The 26,368-nt window shown below is 33.3% G+C and overlaps 1 protein-coding gene across 1 annotated transcript in view; it reads right to left on the bottom strand.

The window, feature by feature from the left end:
* LOC142324669 (uncharacterized) overlaps positions 1–26,368 on the bottom strand; it is a 538,037-nt gene that overhangs the window by 486,403 nt on the left and 25,266 nt on the right. The window contains exon 2 of the mRNA XM_075365546.1: positions 18,866–18,894. The gene's annotated coding sequence lies outside the window, so the exon portion shown is untranslated. The remainder of the gene's footprint in view (positions 1–18,865; positions 18,895–26,368) is intronic.

Genomic DNA, 26,368 nt, shown 5'->3' on the forward strand with positions numbered 1-26,368 from the left:
AGTTAATGAATGAAATAAGGATAACACATTTACATAATTATTAGGATTAAACCCGAAATAAGAAACGATTAATTAATTTTCTGATTAGAATTTAAATACTGTCGCCAGAACTAAGAAATAAGGACCAAGGTGAAAAGGGAACACTATATAAATTAGTACCTAAGGGATTTATGTGACACAATAGTCTACCTAATTATATCAATCTTTCCGTTTTTTTCTGAGCTAAGCGGATAGATGAAGGGATTTACAAGAGTTAGGTTTTTATCTTCTACTATAATTTTTAAGTTGCAATCAACAACATACCTATCAAAAATGTTAGCAACATGTACATGTACATGTACATTGCCATTTTATAAACGAGAGACGCGGCTACCTACAGGTCTCAACTAAATAAACGTGCATCAGATTTAAAGTGATTTCCGTTTAACTGAATGATATCATCGTATAACTAACTACAAGAGTACCGTATTTAGATGCTATTTTTTTTTTTTTTTTTAAATAAAAATTCTTCACATTGTAATCACAATAATAACAGAGTTACTATTATTGTGATCGGATAATTTGTCCTTTTTTGGCGGTTCTGTGATTCCTAGAAGAAAATTTTTTTTCATCATTTATATATAAAAGTTGATCGCGAAATATCTTTGATCGGTAATGTTCTATTACGATAAAATACTCACGACCTTCTAAGGGATTGCGGGCGAAATGGTCATTTGCTTCTTCAGTGGAATTATTAAAAAGTCGGACGTAATTTACAAATTTCTAACAGTCAGATATTGAGATATCAAAGATGAGAATTTTATCCTTCATATTTAACATCTAAATCTATTTAATTTTGCCCCGTAAGAAAGAAATAAAAAATTAGGTCCGCGCACGTAGGTTCACCGATACAGTCCCAGAAACTTGGAAAATAGGCAATAAAGTATTGCAAAGTACATCTATTCATCTAGAACAAATTATTTATTACACGATTTCATAGTCAACGAAAAACTCATAGAAATTAATTTAAAAATATAAACGTCTACACGATACGGATGAAATACCGAACCGAATTTTATAAAATTTTAATGACTTACAATTAAATGCTTTCAAAAATATAAAGTTTCAAGTTATTAAAAGATAATATTATAAAATAGGTCAGATTTTTCGTTGGAAAAGCTTACATTTTTATACTGTATTAATACTGTCACGGATAAAACTACAGAAATTTATAGAACATTCGTAAATTAGGTGAAATTGTAATAAGTTTATAAGTAAGCCTGTATTTCAATCGTTTAACTTTTTCTTTCTTTTTTTCTGTTTAGCCTCCGGTAATTACCTTTCAGATAATACTTCACAGGATGATATTTATGAGTGTAAATGAAGTGTAGTCTTGTATAGTCTCAGTTCCACCGTTCCTGAGATGTCTGGTTAATTGAAACCCGACCGCCAATGAACACCGGTATACACGATCTAGTATCAATCGTTTAACTACTTTTAACAAAACTAACTTTATTCAGCAACTAATACCTACCGCGGAAGTTATTGCACAATTTCCAAAACGTTCTTTCTGATATGACTTACGCATGTATTCAGTGAACGGATTACAATATTATAAACAAAAGCGGGAGTGGATTAATAATATTTATACAGAGGCGGGATAATTAGTTTGAATTAAGATTAGACAATAAGATATTACGTAATAAGTTCACGAGAAAAATTTTGAAACTTTAAGTATTTAACATTTACATAAATAGAAAATTTTAATTACAATTGTTAACAAGATTATTTTATTTTCTGTAGCAGTAACTTTTATTACAGCAAGTATTCAAGCGTAATCTATCGGGAAATTACTTTGGAATTCAGACGTCTCGGATCACAAAAGCAGAGAAATGCAATTCAGATTAAGCGGTCAGAGCTAAGGATTCCAATCCCTGCTCTTCACATCACAGAACAATCAATATTAAATTTTAACACGACTAATGATCATTTCTCTTTCTTTTATCAAGTAAAAACATTTTAAACGCAATATATTTCATTTATTTATTTATATATTATCAAACATCGTTATAAAATCTCAAAATCAAAAATAACTTAAATAGGCAGGTAAATTTTTAATTTAAAGCGACGAATTTTTTTAAACTATCAATAATGAGTCGTTTAAATAAAAATATTATCGCTTTAAATTTGTATAATGTTATAGTGCATAAAATAATATAAAACTACAATTTCTTTTCTTTTCATTATCAAAACATGAAAATCAGAAAATTAGTAAGCAGCCTTAAAACTGTCAGTAATGACAAAAAAATGAAATAAATAACAAAATATAACATTATCTTTTTATTCGTTTCAATAATGTATTAATAAATAATAATTTATTAAGAAATATATAAATCGTTATAAAAAAATTATACATGTTTATTGTATTTATTAATAAACGTGTTTTTCGACCTCATTCTGCACAAAATACAAAGACCTTCTGGGAAAAGAACGAGGACTTTCTGGGATCCTCTGGAAAAAATGAATAAGGATAGGGACAAAAAAACAACGGAACCCAAATCAGATGTCTGTCTTTGCGATCTATATGGCTGTGCTAGCAGAAACACAGGAAGAAGCGATTAAACAAGAAAAGAATCTAAAAAAAGGCGGCTGAGACAGCAGGCCTATAAACATTCTTTGAAAAATCAGAAATAACTTCCGGCGAATAGAAAATAGAAATCTATTAAAGCGTTTCAAATTTCAAACACCGGGCCGGTCTAGCGGTTAATTTGACATCGCAAATCAGCTGATTTTCGAAGTCGAGAGTTCTAAGGTTCATATCCTAGTAAAGACAGTTACTTTTGTACAGATGCGGGTACCGCCCGAGCAGCCGGAACTTAGGTTTTTGTTGGCCGTCCTCTAATCGAGGAACTCTAAGGGGCTTCCCAAACGGGTCTGTGGCCTTTTTCCTAGCTTAAGGGTTCCAAAGTTCCCGTGCTTCCTCAGCGCTGCACATCCGTGCGAGCACAGACGAACGACGGCTCCACGAGAGGCTGTCCTTAACCCCCCTCGCTTTCCCTTCTTTTTTTTAAATCGTTCTTTTAAATTTTTAAATCGTTTCAAGTTATTGTACTCCACTGTGTACGCACTCTACTTTGTATCAGCGTTAATCGGTCCGACAGTTTGCACGCATATACGTTTCTCGTCCTTCCATCTCAGGCATATAAACGATCAAAGAGTGTCCTGCTCTCCACAATAAGGACAGGTGTCATCTTCGGCCCTCCTTCTTCCACTCGTATATTTCCTGAACGCTCCGTGGCCAGTCAGAAACCGGGTCAGCCCGAAATTTAGCTCCCCAAATCTCCTCCCTATTCACGGCTCGATCACTTTAATCAACCGGTGCGTCCAGCGACCCTTGCTGGAGGTGTCCCATCCGTTCTGCCATTCTCTCATCATATCTTCATGTGAAGTAGTCCGGTTTGCTCCTTCCGCTAATTTCGTTGCGTTTTACCTAATTGTCGCAGAGGCGGGATCCTCGCGACAACCAAGACCGCCTCGGTGTCAACCGAAGCGTAAGCAATAGCGACTCTAAGGGGCATCCGCCTCTGAATACCCTCCATCAAACGTCTATTCCAGTCCACCTCCAGCGCCCGTCCCCGGACCGGAACTCCATATAATAATATATAGTTAACGACGTGTACATAGAGCCTTCGTTTTGAGGTACGCGAACCTGCTACACACCCGAGCAATCTACCCAAATTTTTAACGGGTTTCTGCCGCTCTTTTATTTGTTTCCCTGATACGGATTGTAAATTTGATTGCAAATATTGGATCTGCGATTCATCCAAATCCCAAGAAATTTAACTTCCGTCAAGAGTTCTAGCGGGTGTTCAACACTGAATTCTTCTTCACCCAAGTGATTAGTATCAGTTTTGTTTTCTCGCTAGAAAGATGAAAATCTTTCTCCACCATCCCACCTCCTTACCTTCACTACGGGCTACGTTTGCCGCGTCAGCCAGCCCCTCCTTTGTCCTCGCCGTCATTACTTGGGCTAAATCGTCGGCAACATCAACTGGCACCGCACCCTCCGGATAGTCTAGTTTTAGACCTCATTATACACCAAATTCCATAGCAGGGGGCCCAAGACGGATCCCGATTACATTTAAAATCAAAATATTCAACCGATTACATCTAAACGATTATTTAGAAGTTGGAAATCAATAAAGCCACCCGAACGTCATTTAAAAAACAAATAACTTTAAAAAAATATATATGACCATTTTGATCGTTTTTATAATCTTCAGTAGATATCAAGAAACCGGTGTATAGATTATAAAAATAAAATAACTTAAATAAACCGTTTATTAGAAATGAGTATTTTTGACAGCGTATAAAAATAAATAAACTGACCCACACTAACTGCCCGTTACGTTTCAACGTACTCTCTCTCCTCATGTAAGGTCGGATAAGAAAAAATTTATCTCAAAAATATAGATAGAAATACCGTGAACCTTAAACCGATAAGAATTATATCAAAAGAGGTTGTTTTTATGTACTGTGAATTTATTTAACCCCTTCCATGAACAAAATTGAAGAAAAAAGTTCATAACATTTTAATTTTCTTTTTCATAAAAATTGTTTTTAATAATATTAGTTTCTCATAGTAAATCAAATATGAAGATTTTACATCACGATCGATAAACTAAGTTTGCACACTACTTAAATATTTGTTTATTACTGACATTTTTTAGAAGTTTAGTCTAATACATTTGTGATCGTTTACAGCTAATGTTAAACTATAGCCGATTTCACTGGTCTATTTGTTCTAGTTTTAATCTTTCTTTCATATCCTTATGACCTACATATCTTTTTTTTCTACACTAGTAGAAATGTTCCGCAAGTACTATTAATTAATTATTATTTTTTCATTAATTTAATATAATTGTGTTTCTATAATTGATATACTATTTCCTGTAATACCTATTAATTATGATCGTTTAACAATCGATTACGATCGATAGTTTTAAATTTAAGTAAAATATTTTTTTAACGGTTTCTTGTTTTACAGTTTAGTAAATATTTATTCAACTTCCTCGCTACATTTATTATAATAAATAAAATTTAGATACCGTGACAAATTATTAGAAAATTCCATACAGACAAAAAAACTTAAATCAGACAATTATACAGAGCGATAATTGCTTTGGAGATGCCGATCCGCTGCTAAAACTTTAATGTTCTTATCGCCTCGTTAATAAAGCCTAAGCACGCTCAAATGAAGCCGATTAGTATCGCCCTTGTAATAAAAATGAACCGGCTTGCTCCTTCAACAACAGTTCCTGAGGAACCACCACGGGAATGCACCTAGTTTAATTACTAAATTAAATTCAGTAACCGGTTTTACACTATCTTAGGTCGATAAGTTCAGCGACACTGCCATTTATTTAATCCAAACGAAAAAATAATACTTAATTTAAACTGTAAGTTTCTAAACGTTTCTTTGCAATCACTTTAGCGACAAAGAAGAGACTGTTAATATTATTTATTCGATATAAGTATTAAAAACGAAGCATTAATTCGAAAAAGAGTTGAAATAAGAATATTGTCTACTCAAATCGGACCGTAACAAAACTGTACGTTGAACTATAAGAAGAACTGAGAAAATACGACAGCGAAGAAACAATCAAAAGAAAACAGTGTTGAAATATAGAGCAAATATGTAGAAAAATACAAAGCAATGCTTTTAACGTAAACAAAAAATTAGTTAAAGAAATATTGAACGGTGTGGATTACTGTTTAAAACTTCAGTTTGGAAATCCATTAAAAAACAAAAAGAAAGGATGAAATGTTTTTTTTTTTTTTTTTTTTTGTCTTCAGTCATTTGACTGGTTTGATGCAGCTCTCCAAGATTCCCTATCTAGTGCTAGTCGTTTCATTTCAGTATACCCTCTACATCCTACATCCCCAACAATTTGTTTTACATACTCCAAACGTGGCCTGCCTACACAATTTTTCCCTTCTACCTGTCCTTCCAATATTAAAGCGACTATTCCAGGATGCCTTAGTATGTGGCCTATACGTCTGTCTCTTCTTTTAACTATATTTTTCCAAATGCTTCTTTCTTCATCTATTTGCCGCAATACCGTTTCATTTGTCACTTTATCCACTCATCTGATTTTTAACATTCTCCTATAGCACCGCATTTCAAAAGCTTCTAATCTTTTCTTCTCAGATACTCCGATCGTCCAAGTTTCACTTCCATATAAAGCGACACTCCAAACATACACTTTCAAAAATCTTTTCCTGACATTTAAATTCATTTTTGATGTAAACAAATTATATTTCTTACTGAAGGCTCGTTTAGCTTGTGCTATTCGGCATTTTATATCGCTCCTGCTTCGTCCATCTTTAGTAATTTTACTTCCCAAATAACAAAATTCTGCTACCTCCATAATCTTTTCTCCTCCTATTTTCACATTCAGCGGTCCATCTTTGTTATTTCTACTACATTTCATTACTTTTGTTTTGTTCTTGTTTATTTTCATGCGATAGTTTTTGCGTAGGACTTCATCTATGCCGTTCATTGTTTCTTCTAAATCCTTTTTACTCTCGGCTAGAATTACTATATCATCAGCAAATCGTAGCATCTTTATCTTTTCACCTTGTACTGTTACTCCGAATCTAAATTGTTCTTTAACATCATTAACTGCTAGTTCCATATAAAGATTAAAAAGTAACGGAGATAGGGAACATCCTTGTCGGACTCCCTTTCTAATTAGGGCTTCTTTCTTATGTTCTTCAATTGTTATTGTTGCTGTTTGATTCCTGTACATGTTAGCAATTGTTCTTCTATCTCTGTATTTGAACCCTAATTTTTTTAAAATGCTGAACATTTTATTCCAGTCTACGTTATCGAAAGCCTTTTCTAGGTCTATAAACGCCAAGTATGTCGGTTTGTTTTTCTTTAATCTTCCTTCTACTATTAATCTGAGGCCTAAAATTGCTTCCCTTGTCCCTATACTTTTCCTGAAACCAAATTGGTCTTCTCCTAACACTTCTTCCACTCTCCTCTCAATTCTTCTGTATAAAATTCTAGTTAAGATTTTTGATGCATGAGTAGTTAAACTAATTGTTCTATATTCTTCACATTTATCTGCCCCTGCTTTCTTTGGTATCATAACTATAACACTTTTTTTGAAGTCTGACGGAAATTCCCCTTTTTCATAAATATTACACACCAGTTTGTATAATCTATCAGTCGCTTCCTCACCTGCACTGCGCAGTAATTCTACAGGTATTCCGTCTATTCCAGGAGCCTTTCTGCCATTTAAATCTTTTAAAGCTCTCTTAAATTCAGATCTCAGTATTGTTTCTCCCATTTCATCCTCCTCAACTTCCTCTTCTTCCTCTATAACACCATTTTCTAATTCATTTCCTCCGTATAACTCTTCAATATATTCCACCCATCTATCGACTTTACCTTTCGTATTATATATTGGTGTACCATCTTTGTTTAACACATTATTAGATTTTAATTTATGTACCCCAAAATTTTCCTTAACTTTCCTGTATGCTCCGTCTATTTTACCAATGTTCATTTCTCTTTCCACTTCTGAACACTTTTCTTTAATCCACTCTTCTTTCGCCAGTTTGCACTTCCTGTTTATAGCATTTCTTAATTGCCGATAGTTCCTTTTACTTTCTTCATCATTAGCATTCTTATATTTTCTACGTTCATCCATCAGCTGCAATATATCGTCTGAAACCCAAGGTTTTCTACCAGTTCTCTTTATTCCGCCTAAGTTTGCTTCTGCTGATTTAAGAATTTCCTTTTTAACATTCTCCCATTCTTCTTCTACATTTTCTACCTTATCTTTTTTACTCAGACCTCTTGCGATGTCCTCCTCAAAAATCTTCTTTACCTCCTCTTCCTCAAGCTTCTCTAAATTCCACCGATTCATCTGACACCTTTTCTTCAGGTTTTTAAACCCCAATCTACATTTCATTATCACCAAATTATGGTCGCTATCAATGTCTGTTCCAGGGTAAGTTTTGCAGTCAACGAGTTGATTTCTAAATCTTTGCTTAACCATGATATAATCTATCTGATACCTTCCAGTATCGCCTGGCTTTTTCCAAGTGTATATTCTTCTATTATGATTTTTAAATTGGGTGTTGGCAATTACTAAATTATACTTCTCGCAAAACTCTGTAAGTCGGTCCCGTCTTTCATTCCTTTTGCCCAGCCCGTATTCACCCACTATATTTCCTTCCTTGCCTTCTCCAATGCTTGCATTCCAATCTCCAACTATTATTAAATTTTAATCTCCTTTTACGTGTTTAATTGCTTCATCAATCTCTTCGTATACACACTCTACCTCATCATCTTCATGGGCGCTTGTAGGCATATAGACGTTAACAATCGTTGTCGGTTTAGGTTTTGATTTTATCCTTATTACAATGATTCTATCGCTATGCGTTTTGAAATACTCCACTCTCCTCCCTATCTTCTTGTTCATCACGAAACCTACTCCTGCCTGCCCATTATTTGACGCTGAGTTAATTACTCTAAAATCACCTGACCAAAAGTCGCCTTCCTCTTCCCACCGAACCTCACTAATTCCTACTATATCCACATTTGTCCTACCCATTGGATGAAATGTAACAAAATAAAAATAATAATAATGATTTATACGTTTAACAAGATAGAAGAACATAAGAAATTACAAAATATTGATGTTTAGATTGTAAAAAGAGTCCTAAACCGGAGGATGTTAAGATTAATGGAAGACAATGCGGAAGAGGAACATTTTGGCTTCAGAAAAGGGAAAGGAGCCGGAGATGGCATCGGGCAACTAAGGATCGCTGGGAGAGATATTAACAGGGAGGAAGAGTAATGAGTTTGTGTTTTACAGATTTAGAGAAGATATCTGATACAGTCGATGGAAGAAAACGATGGAGATTCTCAAAAAGAAAAAAGTAGAATGAAAAGACAAAAGATTGTTTAAGAAAGGAATTATGTAACAGACAAACAACAGCAGCGAAACCAAATAAGAATATGTCTGACCGAATGCGTCTATGTCTAGTATTAAACAAGGACGCTGCCCCTCACCGACGTACAAAATTTAAATCGATTCAAATTTAAACGTGAAATTCATTCATTTATATTTCATTCGTTCATTCGTTTATAATATTAAAATTATATTGAAATTTAATTACGGTAAGGAATATATAGAAAAAATAAGTTTAGGAAGACGAAAAATAAGATGCATAACGATCGCTGGTGATACGATGATTCTACCCGTTTCAAAGATCGTTAAAATTCCTGGAGTAAGGAATGAAAGAAAACAACAAAGAGGATTTAGCGGTAAGGACGACTGAAGGAAAAATAGAAAAACTAAAATATTAAAGATATTTGGGGACTATGGTGACAGAAGACTGGAAACGCGCAATGGAAATGAAAGGAAGGATAGCGATCGCAAAGGAAGCCTTCAGTAAAAAGAGGAAATTACCGGGTTATAAACTGGACTTACAGTTAAGGAAGAGATCAGTCAAATTCTACGTATGGAGTATCTTGCGGTACGGGAGTGAAGCATGGTCGTCGAGGAAAAGGGAGAGGGATTAGATTGAGGCTTTTGAGATGCGGGTATGGAGAAGGATGGACAGATAAAGTGATGAATGAGTAAGTAACGAACAGGATTAAAAAAGAAAGAGAATTTGTGCGGAAAATACTCAAAAGAAAATTAAACCGGTTAGAATACGCGGAGAAAAGTGGAATCTTAACGACCGCATCGGAAAGGCCGATAGAGAAGAACCGAGGATTAAGAAGGACGGAATTAATAGATGAGGTGATGATCGGAAACAATAAGGGGACGAAAGAGAAAATTTGAAACAAAAATGTCGATATGATTTTACTAGCGAGATCCGAAAATGTTTCAGAACAAGATGCTTTTTTATCGGGATTTTTAAAAAGCCGAATATTATGCTAATGTCTTTTACGGCATTAGTGAACCGAAGCGAAATTCATGACAAGTAGTAGTAAATTACGGCAAATTTGGATTTAAGTTGCTTTTGAATTATTACTCTCTGTTATAAAAACTAAATACGTACATAAAAAAAAAAAAATAACAGAAAAAGTTGCCGTTTAATAATCTAAACAAATTAATTTTTTGTATATCCGTTCCACTCCTGATACGTATATGTAATTATACAGCGGATCCACATATAAGGTATATTCAAAGAAGTTTAACAACTGAAAATATTCAAGAAATATTATTAACGATTTCATTATATATACGGTAATCGGATCGAATGAACGAGCTGAAAATGAAATCAAATGATCATTAGAGAATAGATATAAATTAAAGTGCGAAAATGAAACTAGAAGTAAATGGTAAATTAAACACGATAACGATCAAATATTACGAGATAATATTTTCAGTTACATCTAATATACAACGTAAAGAAATTAGAGTATCAAATTAACACTCCAGTTATCTGTAACGGTTCCTGATAAGAAAATATATATTTTAACGCAATGTTCCAATAAAATCCTTTAATAACTGTTCAAAAAGATATTATGAAAGCGGTAAATTAAATTTTATTAAAAAGATCAGTATTTAAGAATCCAGCATGACGTTAAATTTATAAACATTTTCACTTTTTAATTTAACCTTCAAAAGTAAACAGCTTAATTTGATAAAAGCTATTTTATATTAAAAAGATTAAGCGAGTGCAAAAAAATAAATATTCAATATTAATTACTTTTTTATAATTTTTAAAAATATTATTCCTGGATTTAAAAGAAATTATCGGATTAAAATTTCTGCAAATCTGACAACGTATTATTTGCAAATAAGGATTAAAATATTCAATTATTACTCAAATTTTCTTGTACTATTAAACTATCAATTTTTAGCGATAAAACAAACCGATTTGATAAGTAAAACGTCCGTAACGCTTTTAGTTACTTTCACGATTCTCGCTTAAGAAAGCGATCGAAAAATGATAAAAATCGTTTGTTCTGTTTGGGGTTAAAATTGTAGTTTTACGTAAATTTAAAATATGAAAGTATTTTAAACGAGGACAATAAAATGGAAACAGAATAACATTCTTAAATAAGAGTACAAAATTATAAAGCTGGAATTTCCCGGTATTTATAAAAATAGCTTATAATAAATAATTCTTCTAAACTATTAATAATATTCAGACATTGTTTATGTTCTTATTGAGTTTTATTCACTTATTTTTTTGAAGACTCTAAAACCAGTAATATAATATATTTTTAAAAATGAATTTCCCTGATGCAAGTTTCGGGGTTGTTCTCTCTACAGGCTTCCTTACCGCTCTAAACAAGTACTAAAAATACTTAAAATCTCTAACATTTACGTTTTCTTATTTGTTGGAGAAGAAAGGGTGAGGGATTTTTTGTAACATTAATACTAATAGCCGATAAAAGTATCTCATCGAAATTTACATAAAACAAGGAAATTTACTTAAGACTAAACAAAATTGAACAAAAAAATTTAATTCCGTTTCCCTGAATCTTAAATAAATACACTATTCCCATTTTAACAAGTTTTAGGTAAGCAAGTTCAAAAGATGTAGAAATACGTATGCGTGTATAAACGATAAACACATACACACACACACACACACACACACACAAACAAAATTTACATCAAAACATCACCCGGGTCAAAATAGTAGTCACGGGGTAATCCAAAGAGGTAAGAATTTTTGATTGACTTTGAAGTTTTTTTAACTACTGCTAATAGCTTTTCAAATTTCGCAATGAAATTTTCACCGAATTTCACCTACCTCGAGGCAATAGCGTGGAATTAAAAAGGAACTACCCGCAACACGTTTTCCGATTTTCATAAAAATGAAATAGTATCATTTCTCCCATATATACAATTCACCGTCCAAATTTCACGATTGTACGTTCACCCGTTCCAGACATATTAAGAATAATAAACGCAAACCCATTAAACACCTGTAAATACAGAATATATCTACAAATTCCTTTTTGCGTTTTTAAACTCCGGAAATTTCAAAACGTCGAGAAATGAAAAAAATCTGCATAACCAAAAGTTTGACCCGTTGCGATAATTTCCCTTACATTCATATTGTAACAAGACCGGTTTGGCGGGCCTGAATAACGGATTCTTACCTATTATTATGAAAGTAAAAAAAAATAATAATCGATCGGGAAGAATCCAGAAAGGGACAAAAAGGAGAACCCTTTTTGTAAAAAAAAAGGTCCGTTTTACAATCGTCCCTTGTTATATTACCCCTTAACACACAATGCACACCTGTTGTACGGTGAGAAGAGATCAGGTTTGGAATTCATGGGAACAAAGCCTCGGTCGACTCTTCTCGCGCTTCGAGTCGGGTCCGATCCTACAGGTAAACAGACTAGCAGCATAAATAGCCCAGTAAGACCGGCTAAAAGGGCAGTTCGGTGGAAATCCACGAACCAGTCTGCGAGGCGTAACGACGTCGGTCGCGCGAGGGCAGTTCTGAGAGGAGAGGCTGCGAGTTGTTTGGATTTGCGAGAATTCGGCAAAGAGTTCTTAGAACCGGTCTAGCGAGACGTACGATGACGGTACTGCGTGGAGAGTATCCGGTTTGATACGATTAAGGTGACGCCACGAGTAATTCAGTAACCAAGAAAGTACTATCGGTGAGTTGCAATAAAACTGTAAGCGTATAAGTGAAATGAATAATGCAGTAGACTTCATTCATATACCGCTAAGATAGACAACTAAAGGGATTTGCAAGTGAATTTTATAAGATTGTTAATGTAAGACTAGCGGTTTGTCTAATTTTTTACTGTAATTGGTGTTGTGTCTCTGTACCACGCTAAATAAATAAATAAAATAAATAGCGGTTAAAAAGGGTTAAAACTAGCGGTTTCTTTGTTAACGGGTCAGAATACTAGTTTTCTGTTTATGTACCTGGAATGAACTGCGAACGATTATTTATTTTAAACTCTCTTATGTATAATTTGTATTTATCACTTACTATTGACATTACTGTCACTATTTGACGTGTAATAATTTTGATTGTTATCTTTGATTACGTTGTGTATTTTTGTCTGTTTTTGTGACACGCTTACTGTTCTGATTATGTTATGTTTTAGTACTATTATTGTGGTTGTGTTTAATAACTATATTAATATTTGTGTTCATTAATTGTTTTATTATTATTATTGTATTTATCACCACTGTTATTATTATTAATTTGCCGATTGTAATTTGAACATTTTAAATCAATAAACTTTAACTATATAAACATTAGTACAGGCAATTTGTCATCAAAATAGGCTATTGCTTTTTCCTGTTTCGCCTCCGGTAACTACCGTTTAGATAATACTTCAGAGGATGATATGTATGAGTGTAAATGAAGTGTAGTCTTGTACAGTCTCGGTTTGACCGTACCTGAGATGTGTGGTTAATTGAAACCCAACCGCCAAAGAACACCGGTATCCACGATCTAGTATTCAAATCCGTGTAAAAATACCTGGCTTTACTAGGACTTGAACGCTGTAACTCTCGACTTCCAAATCAGCTGATTTGGGAAGACGCGTTAACCCCTAGACCAACCCGGTGGGTCCCATCAAAATAGGCTATATTTGAAAATCCTTACCTGCCGATTTATCTTTTGTCCATGCGTTACGGGTGATGAGGGAAGCTTAACTCCAGATTTTTAACATCCCCCTCCCATAGAGTTTTGAAAAACTCGAAAAATTCAAAAAGTTTTTGAAATGCGTTTTTCTCTGAATCTATGCATTTTAAAGAAAAGTTTTACAAACAAAAAATGTAGAGAACATTCTCCTCTACAATTAATGTCTTTGAAGTTATGCCGTATAATTTGAAATTGAAATACTAGGTGGCGCTGAAATTGTAAAAAACGTTGTAAACGAGTAGACCGGTTTCGAACACGTGTCCAATTAACAACATTTTCACACTTTCACAAGCTACAGCTCCAAAACGGTAAGTCGTACAAGAAAATTGTATAAATAAAAGTCGTCTGTTTTTTTGAGATTAACAACTTTCCTAACGCAATACAGACGAAAACAATTTTTTCCGGTGAAAAAACCGAAAAAACACGTTTTTTTCAACTTCAGCGCCACCTAGTATTTCAATTTCAAATTATACGGCATAACTTAAATGACATTAATTGTAGAGGAGAATGTTCTCTACATTTTTTGTTTGAAAAACCTTTCTCTAAAATGCACAGATTCAAAGAAAAACGCATTTCCAAAAGTTTTTGAGTTTTTAAAAAACTATGGGAGAGGATGTTAAAAATCTGGAGTTAAGCTTCCCTCATCACCCCTAACATATGGAAAAAACATCAATCGGTAGGTAAGGATTTTCAAATAAAAATACAAATTGACTACTATATTATAAATTGTGAACAACCTCTCAATATCCTGATCGAGCCGCGCGGAACCACCGCATCACACGACAATATTCTACACTACAGAATCTTAGTAAGTAAAAACGATCGACCTTTTTTCCTTTTTTTAATTCTATCGAGTGAAAATCAAACAAAAGGTTAACTTTTCGTTCCAAAGGTAGATGCACAACAAATTCACCTTCCGCATGAAGGAAAAGGAATAGGAACAATAAAAAGAGTTAAGGATAAGAAAAAGAGATAATCGGTGAGAAAGTGCGATCTAATCGCGAAGGAAATACAATACGAGACAAACCCCCCACACAAAGAGAAGATTTCAGGACTCCATTCGCGTAACGGGCAACTGTTCTCTTCACAATCCGTCAGGAGATGGCGTTTTTATTACTCGTTTCGAAACAACGCATTAACGTTCACCAATTATTCGTTGACCGGGCTTAAATATACTCGGGGCTGCAAAAGAAATTTCTTTCTCTCTAGAGATTAAAAAACCCAGCTGAGACACGAACAACCTCATTCATCCGTCGATATAATAGTTTCACGATTGCAGGAATCAAGCATATATAAACTATTCAGGCTGATCCCTCGATCGGATGAAACACTGCCTTACAGAAAAATGGAATTTATACGGTAACCGCGACTAACGGTTTCGGTTTCTTCGAAGTTGTCCTTTTATAAATTGCACCTCAAAATTTTACTTCCGATAAAATGATATAAATACAAAAATTTTTTAATTAAATTTTATAATTTACAAAAAGGAAAATAAAACCGGTTTCTCAGAATACGTAAGACATATTAAGCGATTCAGGAAGGGTCAGACTGAGTAAAGGTTAAAATTTTTTCTACAAAATAGCTATTTATTTTTAATTTAATATCGTAAAAAGAACAAGGAAATTTACTTACGACTAAATAAAATTGAAGAAAAACCTTGAAATACGTTTTCCTGAATCTTATATTCCAACGTTAAATGGCTTTTAAGTAAAGCAAGATCAAAGGATGTATAAAAATCCAGAAATATAGTGCACGGGATTGTAATGGATTGCAATTTAAAAATTAATGCAATAACTATCCAGGACAAAGGAAAATATATATATATATATATATATAAATAAAATTTAAAATAATATAAAATATATATATATATATATATATTACAAAGAGTGCAGATTAAAAAAAAATAATTTTTGGAATAAATAAGTTTTACTTGGACAGTTAAGGAGTAAAAGTTGTCAAAAGCTCATGAAATTATTAGGAAATAGTTGTAATAATAATAATTTAAAATATGAAGAAATTATTAGAATATGAATTAATCTATAAAATTAAATAACAGAGAGATGCCGACTTTACAACATACATTAGCTGTTGTAGAACTAATATTAAAGGATATGTGAATCGTGCATTTTTTTAAAGTTATTCCAAACGTTATTTTTATTGGTTATTTGGTTATTTTTTTTTTATTCAAAAAAGTCCTTATTTTAATACTTTGGATAAAATAAAATAGATCAAACTCTTTAAAATAAAAAATTGACGTAAATAATTTTTTGTAATAATAATTAAATAACTTAAAATTTATTTAAATACAGGCAAAGTTAATTTTTTCACAAGCTATTTATTTATATAACAGAATTAACTGCAGAAGGCAGAGGATAACAAAACAAGATTCAAATTCGTGGTTAATACGAAATCATAAAGTGAAGTACGCACATTTGTTGTATTTGAAGTACGTAATTTAACATCGCTGTTGAAGCGCACAGTTTTAACGATAACCAAATAAAATTAAATATTGAAAAATAAGTAACTAAAAATTTTCATCGTATACAGAGCGTCGTAGGAAACTTAACGATTAATGGATTCAGGACATCCTGGAAAAGTAAATAATTAGATTCGTGCGGCATGCTCTACTTCGCTAAATTTTTCCTCCATTCACCGTTTTAAATTTACAACTTAACAACGGATTAATGAAATTTCACAGATATGTATCTAACATCGTCTTCTAAAAAATAAATAAGTTTGAACGTTTTAACTTTGAAAATTAAAAAACGGCGGCCATTAAAGACGTTTAATAAATAATGGCTCTTGATTTGTTAATTTCATCGAATTATGTTTCATTAGATGAAATGTTGAACGTTTTATCGTGAACAATATGACACCTCATTTATTTAAATCCATTGATTGATTAACAGTTGAAATATATTAAAGCGGATCAAAAAAAAAAATTATCCTAGTTGATAATTTTGTGCCTGTTTTTTTCTTTTCTGCTTAGCCTCCGGAACCACCGTACGGCATTTTTTCAGAGGATGAATGAGGATGATATGTATGAGTAAATGAATTGCAGTCTTGTACGGCTTCAGGTCGACCGTTCCTGAGGTGAACGGTTAACTGAAACTCGGCCGCCAAAGAATACCGGTATCAACGATCTAGTATTCAAATCCGTATAGTTGTTAACTGTCTACTAGGATTTGAATCTTAGAACTCACGATTTTGAAATCGGCTGATTTGCGATGACGAGTTCACCACGACCGACCCGGTGGCTGGCCTGTTCTATTATTATTATTAATAATAAAAATAATTCAATAATTACTTTTAATTTAATTACTGAAGGAAGTGAAAACAGCGGGTGTTAACTTACGCACAATAAAAGTCTTAATATTTTATCTAATAAAACGTAATTCCATAAAATTAATATTTACAGTATCGATTAAGAGTTAAACGGTAGCCATTTTGGAATTTTCAAAGGTGAAATTTCCAGACTTATTTATTTTGTAGAAGACGTTACGTGTTCGGCAAATTTCATTGAAGTATCTCAGTCCGTTCTTAAGTTATAAATTTTATTACAAAAACACAAAATGAGCGGGCAGAGAGGAAAGTGAAGCGAGATAGGGAATTTGTCCGCGTGAGATTTTTTTAAATTTATTTTCATGTTTTCAATTAATCTCTCAAATTTGGCCAACATCTCGCGGAAGACTAAAAAAACGTTCCAAAACAAAATTATGTTTTTTTATTTTTTTTTTTTGCAATACCGAGTAGATCTCCATTCGTTTCTTTCACTCTGGCGTGTAATGTTAAAAAATCTCTAATCTGATATCCGGTTTGAAACAGTGCAATACATAACCGTATCAAATTTGTATTAACAACTTCTTTTTATAACGATCGATAAAAATTTAATTAAATATTTTTTAAATAGTAAGAAAATGTAACTAAGAAAAATTCAATTAAAAATCGTTCATTTATTATAACAGAAATTAGAAATGAAATATCGCAGATAAAAACACGCTGAACTTGCGTACTTCAATTACCACATGGAGTAAGATTAGGAAAACGGCTTTGGATGTAATTTAATATTAGCATGTCATAACGGTAAAAAGTCTAATTAAAGTCTGCGCCTGAGCTGAAATCCGTAACTATAAACGCGCGTACTGCCTTCTTCGCATGTAAGGTAGAATAGCGGGCAGACTGAGCAAGTTCACATTTGGTACGGTAAAGCTAACGCACTCTGAAAGTCAAATTAAGAAGGTACATTGTTACCGTTATAAATAAGTTTCAAAATACTAAAATTTCTTTATAATCGATAATATTATTTATTTTTAATTTAGTAATAATATTATTATAAATAAATAATATTCAGTCCTTTGGTTACATATTTTAATTAAGTTAATAAAATAGAGATCAATATTGACATATTTTCAATTATCACAGCTTTCCGAGGCCTTTAAAAAATATATATATATATATAGTAGCGTAATTCATTGTTTTAATTACGTTTACTTTAACTTGTTTCTTAATACCGTTTGTTTTTAATCGATTATTATTTTGACGAGGTCATTCGATAATAATTGTAATTATAGATTTTATTCTGCTTTAATCTGTCGGGGACTTTTCTGTAATTTTTTAACTGTCTAAATAAGCAGGAAGGTGTTATGAATTTTAAACTTCACCCATTTTTTTTTCTTCTTTATGCACCTTCACCTTTATATTTCATCAGATGGATTCGTTATTACTTTTTTACGTTTTACGTACCGGTCTCGTTGTAGACGTTTTTTTTCTTCAGATCACTAACTTTAAACTTTGCTAAATATCTGACTTTTTTCACACGAAAAATTACATCGCTAATTCATAAGTTTTGAAGGTAATTTTAATTTTTTTTGTCATTATTTCTTAGTATTAGTTTTGTTTTGTATTCTTCTTTTAACCGTATTTTTGGACGTTTTATTAAACAAATTTTAATAACTGGAAACTTAAAAGCTAAGGTTGTTCTGTTACTGTTTTTCTACAACGTAAAAAAATATTATTATTTTATTAGTATTTTTAGTATAAGGAAAACATCAATATTTTACCACGGTTGCAATCAGTAATTTTTATGCGGATGTATTCAAACTTAATTAAAATATTTAAGCAGCTAAACGTTTAACGATACTTTTTATTTATTTTTAGCGATATTTATTAATATTTGTTAAAAAATTAATTTATTTCGAAAATGAATATTACTTACAAAATTCCCAGTCGTTAGAAGTACTGCATCTAAAAAAAAAATCAGTAAATGAATATATAATAATTTGAATATAAATAAAAGTATATATAATTCATAGTTAGTTATATAAAGGATTAAATATTAATATATATAAGTTAATTTCCTACTTTAAATTATCTATCTCCCTTTTCCTTGTAGTCTAAAAAATCTGACGGACACCATATGACTTCCTTGTACGCCTATTAAATTACATATATACATTTTTTTTAAATTAAAAGTACGTAAAATTTTATTTCATTAATAACTTCTGATATTTTTTCATATGTTTTTTTTATTGTTATTGAAATATTTATGGTAAATTTTTTTTACCATCAGAGGTTAATAATTATTAATAAATCAATATATTTAAATATAAAAAAGTTAAAAAAAAAGGAGATGAAGTCGGATTCGAATCGAAGTGCCTTCCCCTTGTAAGATCAAAATATTTCATTAATTAAAATTTTACGTGTCTATAACTCTGGAACCGATGAAAATAAATACCGCTTATGATGTATCGTTGAAAAGCTATGAATAGGGGCTTATTATTGCAGTTAAGAAAAAGTCCAAACTCCAGATGTTTTGATTTTGGGCTTTTTTGGACACTTTTGATGCAGTCGATTGCAATCAAAAGGAGAGGTGCCCAACTAGATGTTACAGCAGTCCTAAATCCAAAATTTCAACATCTTTCGGCTAATGGGTTTTAAGTACGTACGTACAGACGCCACGCCGAAACTGGTCAAAATGGATTCAGGGATGGTCAAAATGGATATTTCCGTTGAAATCTGAAAACCGAAAATTTCGCGATCACAATACTTCGTTTAATCGTATAAGGAATTAAAAAATAATAATTTCTTGAGTTATTGGAAAAATGAAAAAATATATATAACTTTCCTCGCTCTCTTGTAGGGATATCGTTGAATTTTTACGGCAAATCAACGATATAAAGCGCCGCTTGATAAGTAAAAACAGGCACCGGTCGTTAAATTCAAATTAATCAGGTCAAATAGTATATTCGGTTCAATGAAGAACATGAATTAGCGGGAAACCGCTTCATTCCTTAGCTAACCTGGCACGGTTAGCAACGGTTGTACCGCTTTTTTAAGCGACCGGAATCGCATGTCGCATCAGTTACAACTATTTTATTAAGACGCCCAATATTCATAGGAATGCAACTTAAAAAAATAAAAATTAAATTACATTTTACCTTGTACACTTATTTTATTATTTTTTATCGAAGCGATTTCGTATTATACACTAAATCTTCAGCAACAATAATACGATTTTTGTTAATTAATATTGCGAATAATATGATAAAAAGTAAATAGCAGATTTAACTTTCTGTCGGTCGATTCTTTTAAAACTTAGCTTATTAGCTACTGTATGTATTAAGAAGAACGTACACTTAATTTTTTACGAACGAAACCGGCATTGAATTAATAATACTATCGTTCATCACGCTAAAGATTTTATGATTATTTTTGGGAAGCCTTTAATTTTATTTTTGTAGATATATAATTCCATCTCCGATATTAGCCTAAGTTTCTCTAAAATATTCGTAAGATTTTAATATAAATTGTTGCGTTTATTCTTGCTAGGACTGCTATTATATTAATCAAAAGGTTAATTTTAAGATCAAAATCAAAATAATTTTTTTCAATCGGTAACGTAATTTATATCGATGAGATGATGAAAAAAGAAAATTATTAGAATCGATCTAAATAAATATTAAATTATTGGTTACATTGATCGTCACTAACGGAACGGGACACTCGTACGTATATATACTCGTACTTTCCACAAACGAGAAATGAACCGAATTACACTATATTTTGTTTGAAAATAATTATTATTAAGAAAGTTTACGTTTTTATAATTGTAACATTCTTGTACTTGTACCAAAAAATCAAATACTTTGTTTTTAGAATTATTTTTCCTAATTTTTTTATAATTATTGTATTTTTAGTCATCTTAACTAGTTTTATTATTTTTTATCGGTTAATTTTTTTACATTTTTAAATATTCTACTTCGTTTTCTAATATTAACCAGTATTTACTCCAAAGTCTCGATTTAATAAGCAACCCCTTTTTTCTACATCTATAACAGCCGTTCTACGAAATAACATTCTACGAAAATTTTCCATTAACAAAGAATTCCATCGATCAACAGCGACATACCTCTCACACTTGTTACTCCTGTTCTGCTTTAAATTTTCATTTTTACTCTCATTCGTCAATTTTTTTTCTTTTTTATAAAATTAAATGCTCAAATGGTAGTACAGTGAAGCGGGATACACTGAACAGTGAATACAGTGAAGCGGGGTACAGTCAAGCCGAAAGACAAACGATCGACTCCCGGTTGAATTTAAACGGTGGCGACAACGATATAACAACGCTAATCTTTTTAATAAAATAATATACACTACTGTAGAATTCACGATGTCTTAGCAATTTATTACACACAGTTATTTACAGATAAGAATAATATCTTTTTTGCGATAAAGAGTTTTATACAAATTATTCTAATTCAATACCAGAAAATATAAAAAAAAGAAATAAAATAAAGATCGTTAAATAAAGTTTAATATCATCTGCTATTAAAAAAGCAAAATTAACATTATAGTTTAAATTAGTTGTAAGATAATAATTACATTCCGTAAAATAATGTATAAAAAACATAATTATTAATATAGTATGAAAAGTGCACGACAAAATAACTCCAATAAATAAGCTAAAAAGAGTGATCGCTAAAATGTTAGTACGATTTTCCAATTTATTTAAAGGCACCTCTACACAGTCTCCAAGTTTATTGATCGGAACCGATGCAGATAAATGCGATTATCTGTAACTGATGATTGCCATATCTGATTTAATCGTTAATTTCCGATTATATTTTATAATCCCTTTAACTCTCAGACTCTATAAAAAGATAGGTTTAGCACGACTAAACCTAGAGTATAGCTCTACCCATCGGGTCGGTCTAGCGGTAAACTCGTCATTACAAATCGGCTGATTTCGAAGCCGAAATGTTTAATGTTCAAATCCTAGAAAAGGCGGTTACTTTTATACGGATTTGAATGTTAGATCGTGGACACTGGTGTTCTTTGGCGGTTGGGTTTCAATTATCCACACATCTCAGGAATAATCGATCTGAGATTGTACAAGACTACACTTCATTTACGTGCATACAATCATCTTCTGAAGTAATACGTTACGACGGTTCCGGAAACTAAACAGAAAAAAGAGAGAGAGGTTATATGTCTAATATGACTCTCCGATAATAAATGTGATCTTTTGCCTATTATCACACGATTCAAACTTAATATGTAGATTCTAAATACGTTTGGTCCATGTCAACCGGCGGTATACTACGATTCCAAAGCTGTTTTACCTTATCAAATAAAAGTTTTTTATTCGACATCTGATATTTAGAGAATAAGTCGTATTTATTTTAAGTGACTTTTATTTTTTAATTTTTGTTTTATTTATACAATGCGTGTTGTTACTTTGTGCAGGATTATTGTGAATAATTTTCACGCATCGGTAAGATGTAACCGACAACTATTTGGAAGGTCTATTTAATTATATAAAAAGTATTTTAATTATATTCGAGCTTCGGTCCGACTAAAGTCGAAGTTAGGATGGATTCTGTACCGGCCGATATGATCGACGACAGAACTTCAGATCGTGGATACTATCATCACGAAAACGTAATCCATTAACGTCGTCGAATAAGGACCCGAGGAGGGTGGCTCGCGGAAAATTAATCAGATAATAAACAGTCTATCTGGAAATTCAAGCGATAGCGACACTAGTTACGGAATCCCAACCTATCTCTAGTCCGTGGAGAAACATACCTATGCCGAGAAAACAAACTGCAATTCATAACCTGACCGATGGAGGATTACCAAATAGATTTAGTAGCCTTCCACTAGAAGACGCGAATGTTACGAAACCAAACCGAATAGTCTGCACCTATTGTACTTTACGGGATAAACGAGGTGCTTAGATTATACGAACTGATAGAAACGGTCGTGGGTACCGGAGATTACAACACACGACTGGTAGGAGGTAAACAACTTAGAATAGATTCTAAAGATATTGAAGTGTACAAGAATATCAAAAATTTAGTTCGTGCACATGAATTAATAGGTCACACCATCACTAGATCGGATCAACAAATCTTTCGTGTTGCGATTAAGTACTTCCACTACTAGATCCCATTGAAGATGATCAAGGAAGAAGTCGAAGGACACGGGTCTAGGTGTGGGACACGGAAATGCACGCCACAGAATAACTAAATGGCAAACTTTTTCGTGAACCTAGAGCACCAGGAGAACAATAAAAGTACGTGCAACTTAAAATATATAGGAATTGCAAGTGTAGTTCGATACACCGCGGAAACCAACAGCCTCGTGCAGCGCATAAGCTGCCAACAGTACGGCCACACCAAAAACAATTGCACGAGGCCCTTTCGCCGTGACAGCCGATTGTCCCAGGAAGGAGAGAAGCACTCCTGCAACCTGTGCTTTATGCCACTCCTACCGTCCGACAAGCTATTGGGGTTATAGAGTGTACCACGAAATATTAAAGAGGAAACAAATGGAAAAGGCGAATCGGAACTCACCCTTACTTCAAGAGTTGAATCACCTAGCCGTAGGGTAACCGGCCTCACGTTTGATGATAACGACTTCCTCACGTTGGGACGTGGAGCACCTGGAAACATCGGCGCAAAGCCTGAGTCTCTCCGCTGAACATATTCTGCAGCAGCCGACCACAATGGTGAGAATAATTTAAACAGGTTAGACAGGCTTTCTTCAAATATAGATTTCGTAGTTTAACAGATTTGACGTCTGATAAGCTTGCTTATTCAGAGACTCTCGAAAATCTGTTAACGATAAATTTTCTCAACATCGTTACGTGGAATATTAACGGCCTACTCTCTAGGCGGGAAGAACTAGAAAGTATGGCAATTACCAATTCCCTGGACGTGTTACTGATATCAGAGACGCACTTTATACACCGGAATTAACTTAGGCTTCTAGGTTTCTCCGTGTATATAACAAATCATCCAGATAGGAGAGCTCATGCGGAAACTGCAATACTGGAATTCTCCACCGCATCACCTACTTCAGGGTTTCTGCACTAACCAGATTCAGACAACCACGGTTAAAGTTATAGACCGGTTGGAACCTATATGTCTGTCCGCGGAGTACTGTCCTCTGCGCCGTACTATAACTAACGAGTTATTTTCCGAATACTTTTCGTACTAGATTCCAGGTTTATCGCTGAAGGGGTCTGAAACGCGAAATACCAGTTTTGGGGTTTGCAGTCGACAACTAATAGAGGAAGGATGTTGAGGAGTTATGTTCAAAATTTACGCCTGGACGTAGTCTCAAGGTTTCAGCCGACGTACTGGCTTACGGGCCCGACGAAGATTCTAGATTAACTTGATTTTTTTTTATCGCTATCATCTATATACACTTTGGTAGAAAACAGCTATGACTCGACGTCGGACCACTCGCTCATTTTACTTACAAGAAGAAAGAAATGGAGGTCTAACTTGCATACGAAACTAAAGGTCGGGTCTCTAATCAGGACTGAATCGAGAAGAAACTGATTAACCCATTTTTGCTCGATATCCCTGAGAATATTGACTATGCAACGTACTTTTTAACGTCGGTCAATCAGGAAGGTCCATGACAGTCTATGCCAGTGGAAGTACAGGCGACCAGAGAAAATAGAGGTGATAGATCTAACTGGAATAAAACGGCGTCTCAGACGAAAGTGGCATCGGTTCATAAGGTCCGAAGACAGAACAATACTTAATACTCCGCTGCGCGGAGGGCGAGGAAGTTATTGAAGACTAATCAGAGACGAGACATTCAAGGATTATATTGGAAATCTTTCTAACCTGAACAGAGACGGATGCACCTAACGAAAAGCCACGAAGGGGATACGACGATCCACAACGACGCTACCTGCACTGCAGGGACGTTCTGGATCATCGGTAAAGAAGGTCAAAGGGAAAAGCGATCTACTTGCTTCACATTTTGGCGAAAATTTTTATCCACAAGATGAGGAGAGTCCCAGTGATGAGGACATTAAAGACTTCTTAGAGAGACCGATGCCAGTCAACTATCCGACTAAACCGATCTCGATAAGTTACTGAAGTTAACTGACCAGGGAAGGCGTTTGAAGAAAGACCCGGGTTTTATTTTAGTAACGCACAAAATACTTGTTATGCTACCCCTTAAAGGTATCACGTACATTAAGAATCTCTTTAACGCTGTACTGCGGACGTCTTACTTCCTAGCTGAATGGAAGTTATCTCAGGTGGTAATGATATCTTGAAAACGGGGAAGCTTGCATATGAGGTTATATCTAAATCGTTCGAAAAGCTATTAGTTGCAAGCTCAGCCCGATTTTGGGACATGAGGAAGTAATTCGAGACCATCAATTTAGGTTCAGGTACGGCCACTCCACCATCGAACAATCCCGTAGAGCGCCAAGGTCATCAGTGGATGTCTGGAGGAAATAAAATCCTGCTCAGCGGCATTCTTAGATATCCAACAGGACAACTTGTCGGTATTAAATACTAACGACTAGAAAATCATGTCAACTATTAGCGGTAATCTGCTTAGTTGCAGCGGGGACGTCCGAAGGTTGAAATCTCTCCACGTACTTGACTTAGGAGCGACTGAATGATAGTTTGCAGTTGCTATCGCCAAATCTAGTGACGTTATTTAATTTTTTGTTTAGCTACAAGTTGTTTTGTTCTTGCTAATTTCTACATTGTTATGTATGTATTGACTATCTAGCGCTTGTTTATTTGTTTGTTTTTATTAACTATTTATTTGTTTACCGTTTGTTTTTATGGACTATGAAGCGAAGGCAGATTTTATTAATGAACTTTAAGAACACTGCTTACTGATAAACTTTGTTATGGATTGACTTATTACGGGAATTTCTTAAAAACTGAAATTTTTGTATTATCATGCACTTATAATCAAACCATTTATTTATGGTTCGATTATATATACACTAGTTGTAGAAAAAGAAGGTTTCCTTCTTCAAACGGAAATATAACTTCATTTAATCGGTAGTCATTAATTTTCATTTTCTACTTTCTGCACCAACATTAACAGTTTTTTATATATTCCTGAATTTTCCTGAAAGTTCTGGAGGTTAAATCATCCGTCGCGAATACAGATATATTATCTGTGAACGTCGTAATGATATTTTTGTCACTTTCTGCAAGATTAGATTAAATAATCTGTACAAAAACTGACTACGAGTATTTCTTTAAAATACCTAGATTTTTACGGGTAAAGCGAAGTACAAAAGTTTAAAAATTTAATTTGAAAAAATCTGTTAGAAATTAGATTATCACAAAATAATGACGAGGGTCATTATCAATTTTCGACGCTAGTTTCGAACGAACGTGTTAGCTACATAAATTAATAAAACTATCACGGTTAATAAACT

The sequence above is a fragment of the Lycorma delicatula genome, chromosome 5, assembly GCF_047948215.1.
Source record: "Lycorma delicatula isolate Av1 chromosome 5, ASM4794821v1, whole genome shotgun sequence".
Taxonomy (NCBI): domain Eukaryota; kingdom Metazoa; phylum Arthropoda; class Insecta; order Hemiptera; family Fulgoridae; genus Lycorma; species Lycorma delicatula.